Source organism: Eulemur rufifrons, chromosome 8, assembly GCF_041146395.1.
Source record: "Eulemur rufifrons isolate Redbay chromosome 8, OSU_ERuf_1, whole genome shotgun sequence".
NCBI classification, from domain to species: domain Eukaryota; kingdom Metazoa; phylum Chordata; class Mammalia; order Primates; family Lemuridae; genus Eulemur; species Eulemur rufifrons.
This window is the reverse complement of record NC_090990.1, coordinates 68,025,322-68,041,670: the sequence shown is the minus strand read 5'-3', so window position 1 is coordinate 68,041,670 and position 16,349 is coordinate 68,025,322. Positions and strand designations below refer to the sequence as shown.

Genomic DNA, 16,349 nt, shown 5'->3' with positions numbered 1-16,349 from the left:
ATAGTCAGTTGGTGCATAATCTGGTGAATATAGTGGATGACAGACAGTTTCCAAGTCCAGCCTCTGTAGTCTGAGCAGCATTGTTTGTGCAACATGAGGCCGAGTTTTGTCTTGCAAGAGTTTTGGCCTGTCTCTATTGACCACGCTCCGCTGCTTAATCTCAATCATCCTCATCATTTCACACAGTTGGTTGCAGTAGACACGCACTGTAATGGATTGATCAGGTTTCATGAAGCTGTAGTGGGTAATACCAGCACTGCACCACTAAACAGACACTATTAGCTTTTGTTGATGAATATTCAGTTTTGGACTGTTTCAGCATTTCATCTTTATCCACCCATTGTACACAATGCTTAGGATTGTCAAAAAGAATCCATTTTTCATCACACAATACAGTATAGAAATGGTTTGCCTTTATGTTGTGATAGCAGAGAAAGTCCAGCTTCAAGATGATTTCTCTTCGGACGCTTGTTTAATTCATGTGGGACCCATCTATCCAGCTTCTTTACCTTGCCTATTTGTTTCAAATGGTCCAATATTGTTGGAATAGTAACGTCAAACCTTGCTGCTAATTCATACATAGGTTGAGATGTATTCACTTCCACTACAGCTTTCAGCTCATCATTATCCACCTTGGTCTCAGGTCACCCACATGGCTCATTTTCAAGATTAAAATCACCAGCATGGAACTTCTCAAACCATCGATGTACTGTATGTTCATTAGGCACATCCCTCCCAAACACTTTGTTGATATTTCGAGCTGTTTACGCTGCATTGGTTCCACAATGGAACTCATATTCTAAAATAACATGAATTTTTGACTTATCAATGGTTTCACAAAAATTGCTCTAAAAAATTTAAAAGGTAATCACAAACCAAAATGTGTGCTTGAAAGACTGAGGATGTGCCTTCACAATAAAAATAAAACACCTCTTGTATTTTCCTGGATAGAGCTGGAACCCATTCTACTAAGTGAGGTATCCCAAGAATGGAAAAATAAGCACCGCATGTACTCACCATCAAATTGGTTTCACTGATCATCACCTAAGAGCACATTTAGGAATAACAGTAATTGGGTGTGGGGCAGATGTGTGTGGGGGAGGGGATGGGTGTATACATACATAAATGAGTGCGATTCGCATCGTCCAGGGATGGACACGCTTGAAGCTCTGATTCAGCGAGTGAGGGGGGGCAAGGGCAATATACGTAACCTAAACTTTTGTACCTCCATAATATGCTGAAATAAAAAAAAACAAGAAATATCAAAATGAAATGTCAGAGTTATCAACTGTCAAACTTAGTACATAAGAAAATCAGACATTTCATACTTAGTATCCTAATACTTGCACATTCACAAAATTACTATGTTGTGCAAGATATGGTGTGGAGCTATTATACTGACAACTCAGAAAATTGTGATTACGTGAAGTGGCTAGAGATCTAGGTATTAACAAATACATCCTATGCAGTCTTGCCCTGGTTCCCTTATTGACCTCTCCTCCTATTGCTCCCTTCTTCTCTCTGAACTCTAGCTTGGTGGCTTCAAGCAAACAAAGTATGCACCCATCTCATAGAGTTTGTGCTCAGAAAATTGTTTTTGACTGATGGACCTACTGCATAAATGAATGATTATAATTTAAAACAAAAATAACAGCCTATCACAATGCCTGAACAGAAGCTTATCCAAGGTCTTTGAAATGTTGAAGAAGCCTGAGGGACTCATATCCCCTCTATTGTTTGGGGGAGTACCTAGTTTATTTTGAGCAGGTCTTATTACACCCTAAATAAAATCAGGAAACTCTTGGTTATAACATTGTAAAGGAGAGATTTCCTCTTTGCCAAAGGAGTTAGGAAAAGCTCCCTTCAGGCAATGAACACATGCAGCCTGGTGGAAATAGGTAAATATTTATAACAGCCCCCCTCTATTTGTTCCTGGCATCACAGGAACCTTAGAATTGCAGACAAATGTATGTCCTTGACTTATTTTCCATCTGTCTGCCTGGCTGAGTTTCTAATATTCTTGGAAAAGAGGGAAGTGGGCAGGTACTCTGGTGCCCTCAGAGCTATCCCCATACATAACTAGTCCACTTCTTAGAAATTCCTGGTCCGCTGGTCCAGCTACAAGAGCCACTGTCTCCATTAACCCAGCCTCAGATAGGCATTCTGGCAGAGGACTGCTTGTCACAAATCAGAAAGAACTGTGCTAAGAGAGTCTAAACCAGACCCAACTCAGGCAAACAGGCTCATATGGGTCATTCAGAAGGGTTGGGCTGCCTTATTTATTACTGGGTCAAGGAAGAGCCTTTGAAAAAAGTCACTTGTTATGTGTTCAATTTTAGTGTGTAATAGAAAAATGTATCCAACATATCGAACTTGCATTTTCACCCATATTACTGTGAGAATGATACCAGGTTTGTTTTTTTCCTTTTTTTATTGATATATAATAATTATACATATTTATGGGATACATGGGATATTTTGATACATGCATACGATGTGTAATTATCAAATCAGGGTAATTAGCATATCCATCACCACAAATATTTATCATTTCTTTGTGCTGGGAACATTTCAAATCTTCTCTTCTAGCTCTTTTGAAATATACAATAAATTATTGTTGACTATAGTCACCCTACTGAACTTATTGAACACTAGAACTTATTCCTTCTATTTAATTGTACATTTATACACATTAACCAACCTCTCTTCATTCCCCCTCCCAACACACACCCTTCCTAGCCTCTGGTATCAATCATTCTACTCTCTAGCTCCACAAGGTCGACATTTTTAGGTCCCACGTATGAGTGAGAACATGTAATATTTGTCTTTCTGGGCCTGGTTTATTTCACTTAATATAATGACCTCCAGTTCCATCCATGTTGCTGCAGATGATATGACTTCATTCTTTTTTATGGTCATATAGTGTTCCATTGTGTATACGAGGTCTGTCCAGAAAGTATCCAGCCATTGTTAATATAACGGGAACAGTTTCGTGATAACCATATAACCTGGCAGCCAAGGAGAGTGGACTGGCATGTGCATGCATGAACAATGACGACTTCACTAGTCAGTAGGGTGCTAGACGCCACTGAGTGAGCATGTGTACGGTGTGGCCATTGCATTCAAAATGACTGAGTCAGTAGAGCAATGAATTTGCATCAGATTTTACGTTAAGCTTGAACATCCTTCTCTGTGGAAACTATTTGGATGATTCAGAAGGCTTTCAGGGATGATGCAATGAGTATAGCGCAAATAAAAGTGTGGCACAAATGCTTCAAAAATGGTCGAGAATCTGTTGAAAGTGATCCATATTCTGGAAGGCTTGCAATAAGCAGAATACCTGAGAATGCTGAATGTGTAGGGGTTAGGTTAAGAGATGCTGCGAGAAATGTGTGAGGTCCCAAGGTACCTGCTGTGAGGCCTCATTGTCCTATGTACAATGTTTCTTGTATCTTGCATTTTCTACAATAGATGTCTCTATTTTTCATATTACATGGCTGGATACTTTCCGGATAGACTTTGTATACATATATAACATTTTCTTTATCCACGTGTCCTTTGATGGACACTTATGTTTATTCTTTATTTTGGCTATTGTGAATAGTGCTGCAATAAACATAAAGTGCAGATATCCCTTCATATCCTGATTTCTTTTCCTTTGAATACATACCCAGTAGTGGGATTGCTAGATCGTATGGTAGGTTTATTTTTTATTTTTTTCTTTTAAAGTGAATTGATTTAAAGCAAAATACTAGGAAATAGTAGAATGAATATGCAAACATAACAATCCTGAAGTTAGTTTGTGCATGCATGAGATTAGGAAACCTAGTCCGTGTATTACATATAGAATTATTTCATTCTTTTTAAACATTGAATATAATTTTATAATGCAGATTAACCATAATTGAAGAATTTCTTATTAATGAGCATTTGTATGTATTTAGGTTTCCAGTATTGGGTATTATAAAATTTAAGGGAAAATTTTCCCCCTTACTTACACTGGTGCCAGAAATTATATATTTAAAAATTATTTTTGCTGCTTTTGGTTGTTGTGGGTGGTGCTTATATTTCATTAATTTCTTCTTTCATCATTAGTCATTGCTTTTATTACTTTTAGGTTTATAATTTAATTCTCTTTCTAGCTTCTCAAGTTGATTAGGTAACTTATTTATTTTTATTATTTTTTATGGATAAATGCTAAAAAACAAGTACATTCAGCACTATTTTGGCCATATCCCACAGTTTTAATATATAGTGTTACAGTCTAGATAGTTTATTTTGTTCCACTGATGTTTTTGACACTTGTTTCTACATAGTTTATAATTTTAATTGTGATTTTTCTCTCTAATTCTATGCAGGTTAGAGATATTTAATACGTTTAATGCTGAGGCTATTTTGCTAAAATCCTCGCAGTGTCCTTGCATATCATATACTAATTCAGATTTGATTATGCTGATTTTTATACCACTTTTTTATAAGATCTCTAGATCTCCAGGTTGATATGTGAAATACTACAAAATTGGTAAATATTTTATTTTTGCAAATGTAATTACTATGCATTTTTTCTTTATAAAACATTTATTATGTATAAAAAACATTTATTCAGCTTCAAAGTACAGTTTTTGTTAGGTTTAGTTATCAGATCATAACATAAAAGGAAAATAGTTTCTAAAGTTAAATTAATAATTGATTCCAGTGGGTAACAGATTCTATGATATAGCATTGACAGTTTGGGTGAATGTTTAAGATCCTAGGAGAACTTATCTTTACTGGGTTAATAATTCCCTCTTCTACTCTCTTTCTGGCTCAAACAAACATTTTATTACCTGCAATAAGCCAAAGTGGACTCACATTTGAATGAAAAACACTGTTTTTCAAGAGCCATAAAAGAAATGGATTTGTGTTCTCCCATGATATATATATTTATTTATTTTGATAAATTTATTAATAAAAGAATTTCCTTATATTCTTTACAGGGAGAATGAATATGCCAAGTACAGAAAATGGGATATGAGTTTTATGTTATTTCTTTTTAACATCCCATTCCAGAGACTCCTCTTCTCTGGGAAATTAGTCGAACAACACTTAATTCTCCAGAGAGAGTCAGAACTTCTGATTTCTATGGTAACAGAGAAGTCTTCCCTAACCAGACTTTTAATCATGGGTCAGTTACATGCTAAGAGAGTAAGAGAGTAATAGCCATTTTCATTCTCTATGAGAAGATTTGGATTCTTACTGAGGGAGGCTTGTGGTCATGATTTCATGTTTTATTTCCTAGAAGGAATAATATTTGTAAGATTTTTATTTAAAAAAATGAAAAGAGCTTATTTTTGAACTGAAAAGCTGAGTTATCCTTATACAATTTTTTGAAGGCAACACTGGATTTTAATTTTTTTTTTTTTTTGACTGCTACATTTTACTTTATTTTGCACCTAAGGAAAACCAATTGACTAAGCAGTTCCAGAACTGTTAGTATTCATTGATCAAGAAGGAAATGAGGTCAGAAGGCAAAGTTTTCATGTCTTCCCAAATATGTATTACAAGTATCACAGAAACTCATAACAACACATGCAGCATGGGCTGGTTTTCAATATACACAGAACCCAAACAAGAAAGATGAGTACTAAAGATCTACAGGGGTCAGACTGGGAGCAGTGGTCCAGAAAGTTTGACTCTATCCAAGCAGCTCTTTCCTCCCATGTTCCAGGCTCATCACTTCCTCCCATTCCAAGGTGGCTAATCCATACACAGAAATCCAGGCAGCTACAAATATGCTTGTCCAGTTGTGTTTCATGAGGCACCTCCACAAGCCAAGTCTCAGCTCAAATTTTGTACAGGAAGTTCCCATTGCTGTCAAAAAACTCCTGCCCCCTCTGCAGTACTTTGTTGCTGAAGTTCTGGTCACCTGGTTCCCCTGCCTTCAATTTCTCCAGCTTCTCCTCACTGGGCAATCCATCACTGTCAGTTCTTCTGGTGCCCTCACAAGCACTGGTAGAGTACTTCTGCAGCTCTCTGATGACCTACAGTTGCAGTGACAGGCACAAAGCTCTCTTTCTCCAGGCTCTGGATTCCTTTATCCCTTCCTTTCTGTCTCCTCGGTGTATTTGTACTATGACCATTTGACTCAATCACTTTCAAAGCCGTGCTGTGACTCTGGCCTTTGGATGAACCTTCATTCCCTGGCATCAGCAAACAGCCTGATACAAAGTGGCCTCCAGAGAGCGGCTTCCGGGTACTTCCAGAGCCCTGGATCTGCGGCGGCGAGTCGGCAAGCCCAGCTCTCTTAAGGACTTTTTGATCTTGCTTCAGTTTCTGCTCCAATGTGTGTACAAACTTGCTTTTTAAAACTATTCGGCCGGGCGCGGTGGCTCACGCCTGTAATCCTAGCACTCTGGGAGGCCGAGGCGGGTGGATTGCTCAAGGTCAGAAGTTCGAGACCAGCCTGAGCGAGACCCCCGTCTCTACTAAAAATAGAAAGACATTATATGGACAACTAAAAATCTATATAGAAAAGATTAGCCGGGCATAGTGGCGCATGCCTGTAGTCCCAGCTACTCGGGAGGCTGAGGCAGTAGGATCGCTTAAGCCGCGGAGTCTGAGGTTGCTGTGAGCTAAGCTGACGCCACGGCACTCACTCTAGCCTGGGCAACAAAGTGAGACTCTGTCTCAAAAAAAAAAAAAAAAAAAAAAAAAAAAAAAAAAAAACAAACTATTCGGATCACATGGGTGCTGACATCAAAGCCTTCAGACAACCTGGAAACTGACTGGGATTCTACAAATTCCTTGTGTAAATACCAGATCTGCTCCATGACTTCCCGTGTCAGTCTTCTGGGTGAGGCATCTGGAGTCTCCATTTGCCGACGAATTTTCTGGAATCGGATTGCTTTTTTCTGTCGTTTCAGGGTGCTGGGGCAGAGAAACAATGGCAGAAGCCATGGGTAGAAGCAAGATGGGTGTCTGAAGAGCCTCAGGTTAAATCACAGAGCCCAGCCCTCTTCTCTTTGTTTGAAAGGGAAACGGGGCCGTGTCTGCAGGCTTAGAGCTGCTCTGTACACCATCCCAGAAATCTAACAGAGCAATAGCTGCCTGTAAGATTGCCGAATTGTCTAACCTGGTGATGAAATACGTCACTGGTGAAGGGACTCGTGGTCCCAAGGGAGCTGAACATCTGCCCCCGTGCCCCTGACAACGGGTAAGAAGAAACAAGGGCTAGGGGCGCATGCAGTGGCAGGATGCCCGGCGCCAAGGTCCTGCTTCAGGCTGAGGGACCCGGGAGGAACCGGTACCTCTCCACCTCTTGCAGCTCCCACTCCTCGGGCTCCCAGTAGGAATCCAGGTTGGCTCCAAGCGACAGGGCCCAGGCCAGCCACCCCCCGGGTTGTGAACCCACAGCGCGGACACGCCCACTCGGCAAGAGACTTAGGGTAACCGCCATGTCCCTGCAAAACCTAGATTTTAATTATTATAAGTTAGTCACCATTAACACAGAACCTGGGATGGAAATAGAGTGGAATGTATCCTGTGAGCCTTAGTTTCCGCCTCCTGCTCTTTTGGATCTCCCTGTCTGCAGTGTGTATGTTCTACTGTGGATTGATTCCTTGTGCTAAGCACACGGCCGGGGCCTGTCCTGCCTTCTAGCGGCCGATCTGGAAACCAGTCTCTCTCTCCCTACTCCCAGTGTCCGATTTATGTGAGGCTATGATTCCCTTGGTACCCAGTCAGATAAGCAACTGCTTTGCAGAAAATGTTTTTGAGGTGGTAAAGGGAGTGTCTTTCTGAGCTCTAGACTTGAGGAGAAGCATTAGAAATCCCAACTGTGCTTTCGGTCAAGCAGTACTTGTTAGGTTAGCTTTAGCATGTATAAAGCTAATATTTGCATCATCTGTCTGACTCCTATATCTATTTCCAAATCACTTCCAAACTCTGAAGGGGAAATGGCTGTGTTTTGTTTCTGTTATTGCCACTTTAATACACTAAATACACTAAACAGGGAATAATATGAAATCACATATTTTTGTACATTCTTAGGACATCCACAGTTAAGGATTTCTCATTGGCCCTTCTACCTACTTAGTACCCAGATTTCCCCTCCCCTTCCCCCATTCTCTGCTTCTTACCCCTTCCTTTTGGGATTGTTACATTCCTGGAACTCAAAATACTTTCTATTCTACGCAGTAATACTTCATCTCTTTCCTGCTCCTACTCCCAAATTTGCATATTCAAACTCATCAAGAGGCGGTGATTATGTATAAAGAGCAAAATAGTCTTACACAAACAAAAGGAAATCTACCTTTTCACAGGGATGGACTATTGGAGATGATTTCATTTTCTCTCACTGTTAGAGGACTGTGCTTTATTCAATTATTGTTTTTATAGTGTTAAATGAATGGTATAAAAACCTCAATTTTTAAGGATTTTCATCTCATAACTGGGCAATTTGGCAGCCTTTTTAAAGATTTCTTAGCCAGGACTGTGTTCCAGTTTTAATTTGTCTTACATATCACCAAGTTATCTCATGCATAATACCACCTTTCCTTTCTCAAATTCTTCAAGAATTTATCATTACCTTTAGGCTGGCACAATCCTTTACTTGCTATTCAGAATTCATCACAATCTGGTTTCAAATTATAATTTCCAGCTTTATCTTCCAATACTACCTATAATAAATCTCTAATTAAAGCTATTCATATTTTGTGAAAAATTATTTTTATTTTCCACTCTTATACCCTTGATCATACTCATTTTCCTAATTCTGCTTATTTTTCAATATCTAGCTTAAATTCTACTTCCCTAGGAAGACTTCCCTGAGTAATCCAGCCTATCATTTCCCTTCCCTGAACTTTTGTACACTTTGTACCATAACAGGAAATCCTCTGGATCAAGGATTTAGGAGTTGAGGTTTTGAATATTCACACAATAGAATTTTAGTACTAGAAAGTACCTAAGAGACCAAACAGCTTGACCACCAATGTTATAGATGAGAAGGCTGACGTCTGAGGAAAGTAACTGACTTAATGGCAAAACTTAAACTGGAGACATTTGACTTGTAGCCCGTGTGACCTCTTCTCTTGGCTTCCTCCTTGTCCACGCTGCTCCAGCCCTCTTTACTTTCCCTGGCTGCTGCTGCTGCTATTTGTTACACCACCTGTACCCTGAGCTCAAGGCACCCATTTCTTTCAAGAAGCTGTAAGCTTAGTGGATGCTACAGAAATATTGTAACATGTGACTCGTAAATTATAAGTTCTCTATAAAATTTCTCTTCATATAATCAGAAGAATTGAAAAAGCCATAAGAAGAAGAAATATTCTTTGAACAAAGTTGCTTTAAACAGAGTTTCTCCAAAGAATTTTATGCCAGGACCAAGTACTTACAAATTCATCTATTCACAGTAATCTCTACAATCCATTCTTTGTATATACAAGGGATCCTTCAAGGACCAGAGGGAATTAATATTTACTGAGCCTATCTGAGTATTTCAGATACTCTAATAGTTACTTTACATTAACTCATTTAGTTTTCATAATCACTCTTTGAGATAGGTGTTATCACCCCCTTCTATAAAATGGTGAAACAGAGACTCAGAGATGTGAAGTAAATTGTCCAAGTTTATATAACCAGGAAAGGGGTAGGAGATGGGATTTGAACCTATGTTTATCTGTCTCTACACCATGCTATGAGTAGTTATATTTTTCCTGGTAGTTTATACCTTGGGGTGTGATGCTCTGTCCAGATCACCTCATATTCCTTTTACTGTTCCTGTACGCTCCTTCTCCCTGTATAAACATGTCTTTGCTTCCAATGGCCCATACCTACAACTCTTCTTTGAGAATGGCCCTCAGGCTACTCGGGCTACTTTACCCATTTATGGCATACGGCTGGAAGATAGCGTATATCCTGCAAGGCAGTATATCCTGCTTGGCTTCTCTTGTCCAGCTTCCCCTACTCTCATACCATTTTTTCCTTGAGAACTTCCTTAGTGAGTTGCTTATACACAAATCCTTGTCTCAGGGCCTGCTTTTGGAAAACCCAGCCTAAGATAGGATACCATGTCTTAACTTATCAAATAACATTTATTAAGCAGTTATTGTATGCCAAGCTCTATGTGATATTGTTTACATGTATTAACTCATTTAATCCTCACAACTGCCCCATGAGTAGACACCACTTCTCATTTTACAGATCTGAAAACTAAACCTTAATAGCTTGCTCAAAGTCACGCAAGTGTTAGAACCAAACTGAAACCCTGGTCTGTCTCCAAGTCATATTTATAACCTTTATGCTGCATTCGTTGAGGACATTATTTTCCCTAGAAAGGAGGCCAACCCATGATCAGTGAAGCCTTCTATCTGAGGAAGAATATTAAAATCAAATGATTATAATTTCAGTGCAATAACCAAATTCTCACATATTTTACAATTTCCTTTTCCTAATTCAGAAGATCTAGATTTTTGTAACTGGGGAAAAGTAGAAATCTTGTCTGGGAAATACAAATATAACAGGTCATATAGTCTTTAGACTAATTCCTTGAATATTTATGGAGTATTTGCTTTGAAATACTGCTGAGAAAATAAGAAGTTGCTTGCCCTTGAGGAATCCACAATTTAGTAAAGGAGACTTCCCTAAGAAGACTTATGATATAATATGATGCCATAATGCCATAATAAAAGTATATAATAGCAAGGAGGAAGGAATAAACAATCATAGCCCTGGGGATTCTTTGGGTGAGTGAGGGCTACTGATGGGTGTTAAAGGATGGATTTAAGCTGGGTCTTAAAGAATGGATAGGATTTTAATATTTTATTCTGTTATTTTAATTTTATTTTATTATTTCATTCTATTTTATTCTACCGTATTTTATATTTTATGAAGGAAGAACATGTACCAGAATTGTGATTGAAATAGAGGTCAAAAATCACAGTGATAGAGAATGGCCTATATCTATACTTATTAAAATTCTAACGCGATGACTTAGATCCCAATGTACTTGCTCTGATTGGCACAATAGCAGTGCTTCTTTCTCTGATCAACTGGTAGAGTGGGCTGAGTCACTATTGTCTTTAAAATAACCCAGAATTATTTTACAATTAGAGTGTTTGCTTCCGAGCAGCAATTGCGTATATTCATAGCTGTTTATAGCTACATTAAATATATGACTCTGAAACTGTAGTTTCAAATTTTCAAATGTCCCTAATATGGAGATGAGAACTTGGAGATCTTAATGGCAACACTGAGTAAAGGAGAGTGATTTCCAACCTGTGGATTAAAAGCCTCAGGGAGACCCAAACTTGTTGAGATGGATCCTCTCTGTGCTTCAGTTTCCTCAATAGTAGAGTGGGGGTAATAATAAAACCTGCCTCAAAGAGTAGTTATAAAACTTAAATTAGTTAAATCTATATACATATTGGGTGCTTAGAACACTGCCTGACACATGGTAAGTGCTCCACAAATATCAGCTGTTATTATTATATATAAGTTGAGGAAGTGGATCCTTGACATTCTTTGGACATTAAAAAAATATATTGGATTATTTATGAAAAAGCTGGTGATCAAGTTCTGGTTTCCTATTTGGCATGTAAGGAACTTAGAAATTGCCATTCTATCCTAACAGCAAACAACATGCTGAACAAACTGAAAAATCAACAACTCTTCTTGGACCTGTAAGAGAGGTGGGTGAGGACAAAGGGCAAACTGCTACCCCCAAGATTAAAAATTACAGTGGAAGAGGACAATATGGTGGACCAAAGATACCACCAGCCAGAATGTCTGTGTAAGAAGGGGAAATTTTAGATGAAAGAGAAAAAACAGACAAACATAAATCAGATGAGGGTCTGAAGGAAGCGTACCAGAACCTATAGGAGACTCCATGGGAAGAGGTTGTGGAGCAGAACTGGAAGGAGAAAGGCATCGTTGGGGATTAAGTCCAGAGAGGCTTGGAGACCAGCGAGAAGGGAAGGTGGATTGGCTAACATCCCCTTCCTTCGGGTCTCAGACTGTTGGTGGGCTCCTGAGCTGCTGGAGCGACCTCCTGCCAAAGCGAATCCAGAGACTGCTGCCACCAGTGAGCAGAGAGCTTCTTGCAGATAGGGCACCAGGCTCTCACCACACCTCCCCCAGGGGGTGCCTCCTGCCCCACAGACCTGAGCCAGATGGCAGGTGCCATATTGTTTCTCTACCCACCGGGTGCCTCTTCCCTCCTCAGGGGACCTCAATCCCTCAGGTTCTGTCTTGCTCATCCTCACACAGAAATTTCCCAACCCTGGCCCAGACTGCAGGAGCTACAGGGGGCCAGTGGGTCCTGGGTGATCTGTGTGACTCCAGACCTCCATCATTCTGGGCAGACTGCCTCCAGGAGAGAGGGTTGGAAACGAACAGAGGATGGACTTTCCTCTACCTAGACTCTTTTTCACCTCTTCCCCTCCCCCACCCATGACTGCTGAGAGAGACAATTGAGCTACCACACAGAGGGCTTCCACAGGGAATGGGGCTCAGACCTTTCCTTTTGGGGTCCTGCAGCAGACTGAGGGGTGCTCAGGCTGTAAGCTTCCTGCCTGCTGGGCCTCCCCTGGTGCTGCTTGCCCAGTGACTCTAGCAGAGTGGGACACACTCCACGGTGGAGGGACATTGAATCAGCTTGGGCAACCCCTGAGAGAAACTTGGGACCAGTATCCTTCTCCCTGGCATGGTCAGGGTTTGATCTCCAGGCCCTGGAGAATGGACCTGCAGGCCAAATCCTGCAGAAAAAGCATTTGACAAAATTCAACACCCTTTTATGATAAGAACGCTTGACAAAATAGGTGTAGATGGGACTTACCTCAAAATGATAAAAGCCATATGCAACAAACCCACAGCCAACATTATGTTGAATAAGGAAAATTGAAAGCATTTCTGCTTAGAACTAGAACCAGACAAGGTTGCCCTCTATCATCACTTCTATTCAACACAGTGCTGGAAGTCCTAGCCAGAGCAATAAGACAAGAGAAGGAAATCAAGGGCATCCAAACGGGGACAGAAGAGGTCAAACTGTTGCTCTTTCCTGGTGATATGATTTATATCAAGAAAACCCCTGGATTTTGCCAAGAGACTATTGGAATTGATAAATAAGTTCAGCAAAGTCTCAGGTTACAAAATCAATGTATGTAAATCAGTAGCATTTATATACACCAACAACAGTCAAACTTAGAACCAAATCAAAGACTCAATACCTTTCACAATAATAAAAAAGAAAATAAAATATCTTGGAGTATATTTAACTAAGGAGCAAAAAACCTCTACATTGAATAAGATGGTACTAAGTCAAAGAAGCCAATCTGAAAAGGCTACCTAGTGTATTATTTGAACTATATGACATTCTGGGAAAGGCAAAACTGTAAAGACAATAAAAAGATCATTTGTTGCCAGGGGTTGGGCAGTGGGGAAGGATGAAAAGTCAGAGCACAGAGGATTTTTAGGGCAGTGAAAATACTCTGTATGATACTATAATTGTGAGCATGTCATTATATATATTACATTTGTCAAACCCATAGAATGTACAATACCAAAGTGAACCCTAATGTAAACTATGAAATTTGGGTGATCATGATTTGTCAGTGTAGGTTTATCAGTTGTAACAAATGTACCACTGTGGTGGGGATATTAAAAATGGGGGAAGCTATACATGTGTGGCAGCAGGGAGTATATGGGACATCTCTGTACCTTCCTCTCAATTATGCTGTGAACCTAAAACTGCTCAAAAAAATAAAGCCTTTTTTAAAAACTGGGAATTGCTAGTCTACAGTAGGTTCTTGCTTCTTCAAAGAAGCTTATCTCAGTTTGGATTACGTAGGTCCTTTACTCCTCCTCCCACTCCCTGTCCTGCCAGCTTTTTTTGTCCATACTTCACACATTAGTACCTCTAGCCTACATGCAAGGGCTGCCCAGAAAGTATCCAGCCATTGTTAATATAATGAGAATGGTTACATGGCTGGATACTTGCTGGACAGCCCTTGTATATTCATTAGGTGTGTTTTCAGTTATAAAATCTGATTAATAGTGGCTGAACCAAATGTGGATTTGTTTTCCTTACAAGGCAGTCAAAGGCTGGTACCATGGTTTAATGATGGCATCAAGAACACAGGTTCTTTCTATATTTGTTCACCAACTTTGGATTGCTGGGTTTTTACTCATGATCACAAGATGGCTGCTGCTGCAACTACAGAGGAATGTGGTAGCCCCAACAATGTCTGCTCTTTCATCAGAAAAGTGAAAGTTTTACTAAAATCTCCAGAAGATTTCAATTTCCATCTAATTTGCCAGATCTTTTTTTTTTTTTTTTTTTTTTGAGACAGAGTGTCGCTTTGTTGCCCTGGCTAGAATGAGTGCCGTGGCATCAGCCTAGCTCACAGCAACCTCAAACTCCTGGGCTTAAGCAATCCTACTGCCTCAGCCTCCCGAGTAGCTGGGACTACAGGCATGCGCCACCATGCCCAGCTAATTTTTTCTATATAGATTTTTAGTTGGCCATATAATTTCTTTCTATTTTTAGTAGAGACGGGGTCTCGCTCTTGCTCAGGCTGGTCTTGAACTCCTGACCTCAAGCGATCCACCCGCCTCGGCCTCCCAGAGTGCTAGGATTACAGGCGTGAGCCACCGCGCCCGGCCTGCCAGATCTTTTGATTGTGTGCATTATGCTATTAAAAGTGTCGTCTATGGACTAGTGACATTGGCATCACCTGGGATCTTCTTAGAAATACAGCATCTCACCCACTGTCCAAGATCTGCTGAATAAGAATCTGCCTTTGAACAAGATTCCCAGATGATTCATATACACATTAAATTATCAGAAACACTATTGTTCACCGTATTGACCTTAGTTGGCGCACTTGGCCTTTGTTAGTTTGACTTGGATGTAAATGCATTATTATGAATCACCTCTCTGATAAGATCAAATAGGCTTATGGTGGCAGCCCTGCCACTCACATAATCCTTTTTGCTTGACCTAATTTCTTTGTTTGGCATTCATATCTTTGCATTTCCCTGATAGGCATGGCCTTCATTCTTGGTCACCTGTGCCATTCATGTCTTCCTGTTTTCTAATTATTCTTATAAAACCTGCTCAGAAACTTTTCTTTTTTTCTGACTGATCCTTGCCACCTGGAGGAGGGAGAAAATGTTCCTCTTTCAGTGAAATATTTGCCCAACTAAGTATTAGTTTGGCTTCTTGTTTTTCTTCTTTCTACATATACATCCTTCAAAGTAATCAAGTTCAAAGTTATTATTGAGCTCCTTATTTATCAAAATATTGTTTATGCAATAGGTTTTTCCTCTACATAGAGTGCAGAAATTTAATCTGTTTAATCTGTATACTTTTATTCAGAAGATTGTCAAAGAGAGAATCAATTTTAATTTTCTTTTAGACAAAGTGCCTTTCAGATATAAGTCAATAAAATATCTGCTACATTTCTTTTTTTTTTTTTTTTTTTTTTTTTTTTTGTTGAGACAGAGTCTCACTTTGTTGCCCAGGCTAGAGTGAGTGCCGTGGCGTCAGCTTAGCTCACAGCAACCTCAGACTCCTCGGCTTAAGCGATCCTACTGCCTCAGCCTCCCGAGTAGCTGGGACTACAGGCATGCGCCACTATGCCCGGCTAATTTTTTCTATATATATTTTTAGCTGTCCATATAATGTCTTTCTATTTTTAGTAGAGACGGGGTCTCGCTCAGGCTGGTCTCGAACTCCTGACCTTGAGCAATCCACCCGCCTCGGCCTCCCAGAGTGCTAGGATTACAGGCGTGAGCCACCGCGCCCGGCCTACATTTCTTTTTAAAAAGTACATTTCCTTAGGGCTTAGTTATTTAAGGGAATATATCTTTAAGGGAGAAAACCTCATAAAGTAATAATGACAACAGCATAATACAAAATGTTTTAAAATTTGCTCCTAGATTTAAAAAAAATGCAGTTGATAAGTAACGTGGTTCTTCATTCACATGCTGGTGACTCTTGCATGGAGAGGTGGATAAAAATTTTGAATGAAAAATTGGAAAGCTGGCATAAACAGAATAAAACAGGGTCAAAATGAACTGCATAATTAAAGAGAAGATAAAGACTGATTTCAGGTTAACAAGGAAAAAAGTATTAATTCTGTGTATTAAACACAAAATGTCAAATATTTCAGCACCCCCATACCAGTATGCATAAATAAAAAGAATATTGTCCTTTTGGAAGTATCCTTTATTCATATGATTTTCAAAAAGTTTTCTTTCAGTTTAGGACTCAAGAGAAGTATGGGACTTAGAGAGAATTTAGAGTTGCCAGAAAAATAATTACTGGTCAAAAACTTCAGAAACTTCACAGTGAGATACTGCTTCATACCCAT

At 39.6% G+C, this 16,349-nt stretch overlaps 1 pseudogene; it reads right to left on the bottom strand.

Moving 5' to 3' along the window:
• Positions 1-5,591: 5,591 nt before the first annotated feature.
• LOC138389655 (neugrin-like) lies at positions 5,592-7,435 on the bottom strand (annotated as a pseudogene).
• Between the last annotated feature and the right edge of the window lie 8,914 nt (positions 7,436-16,349).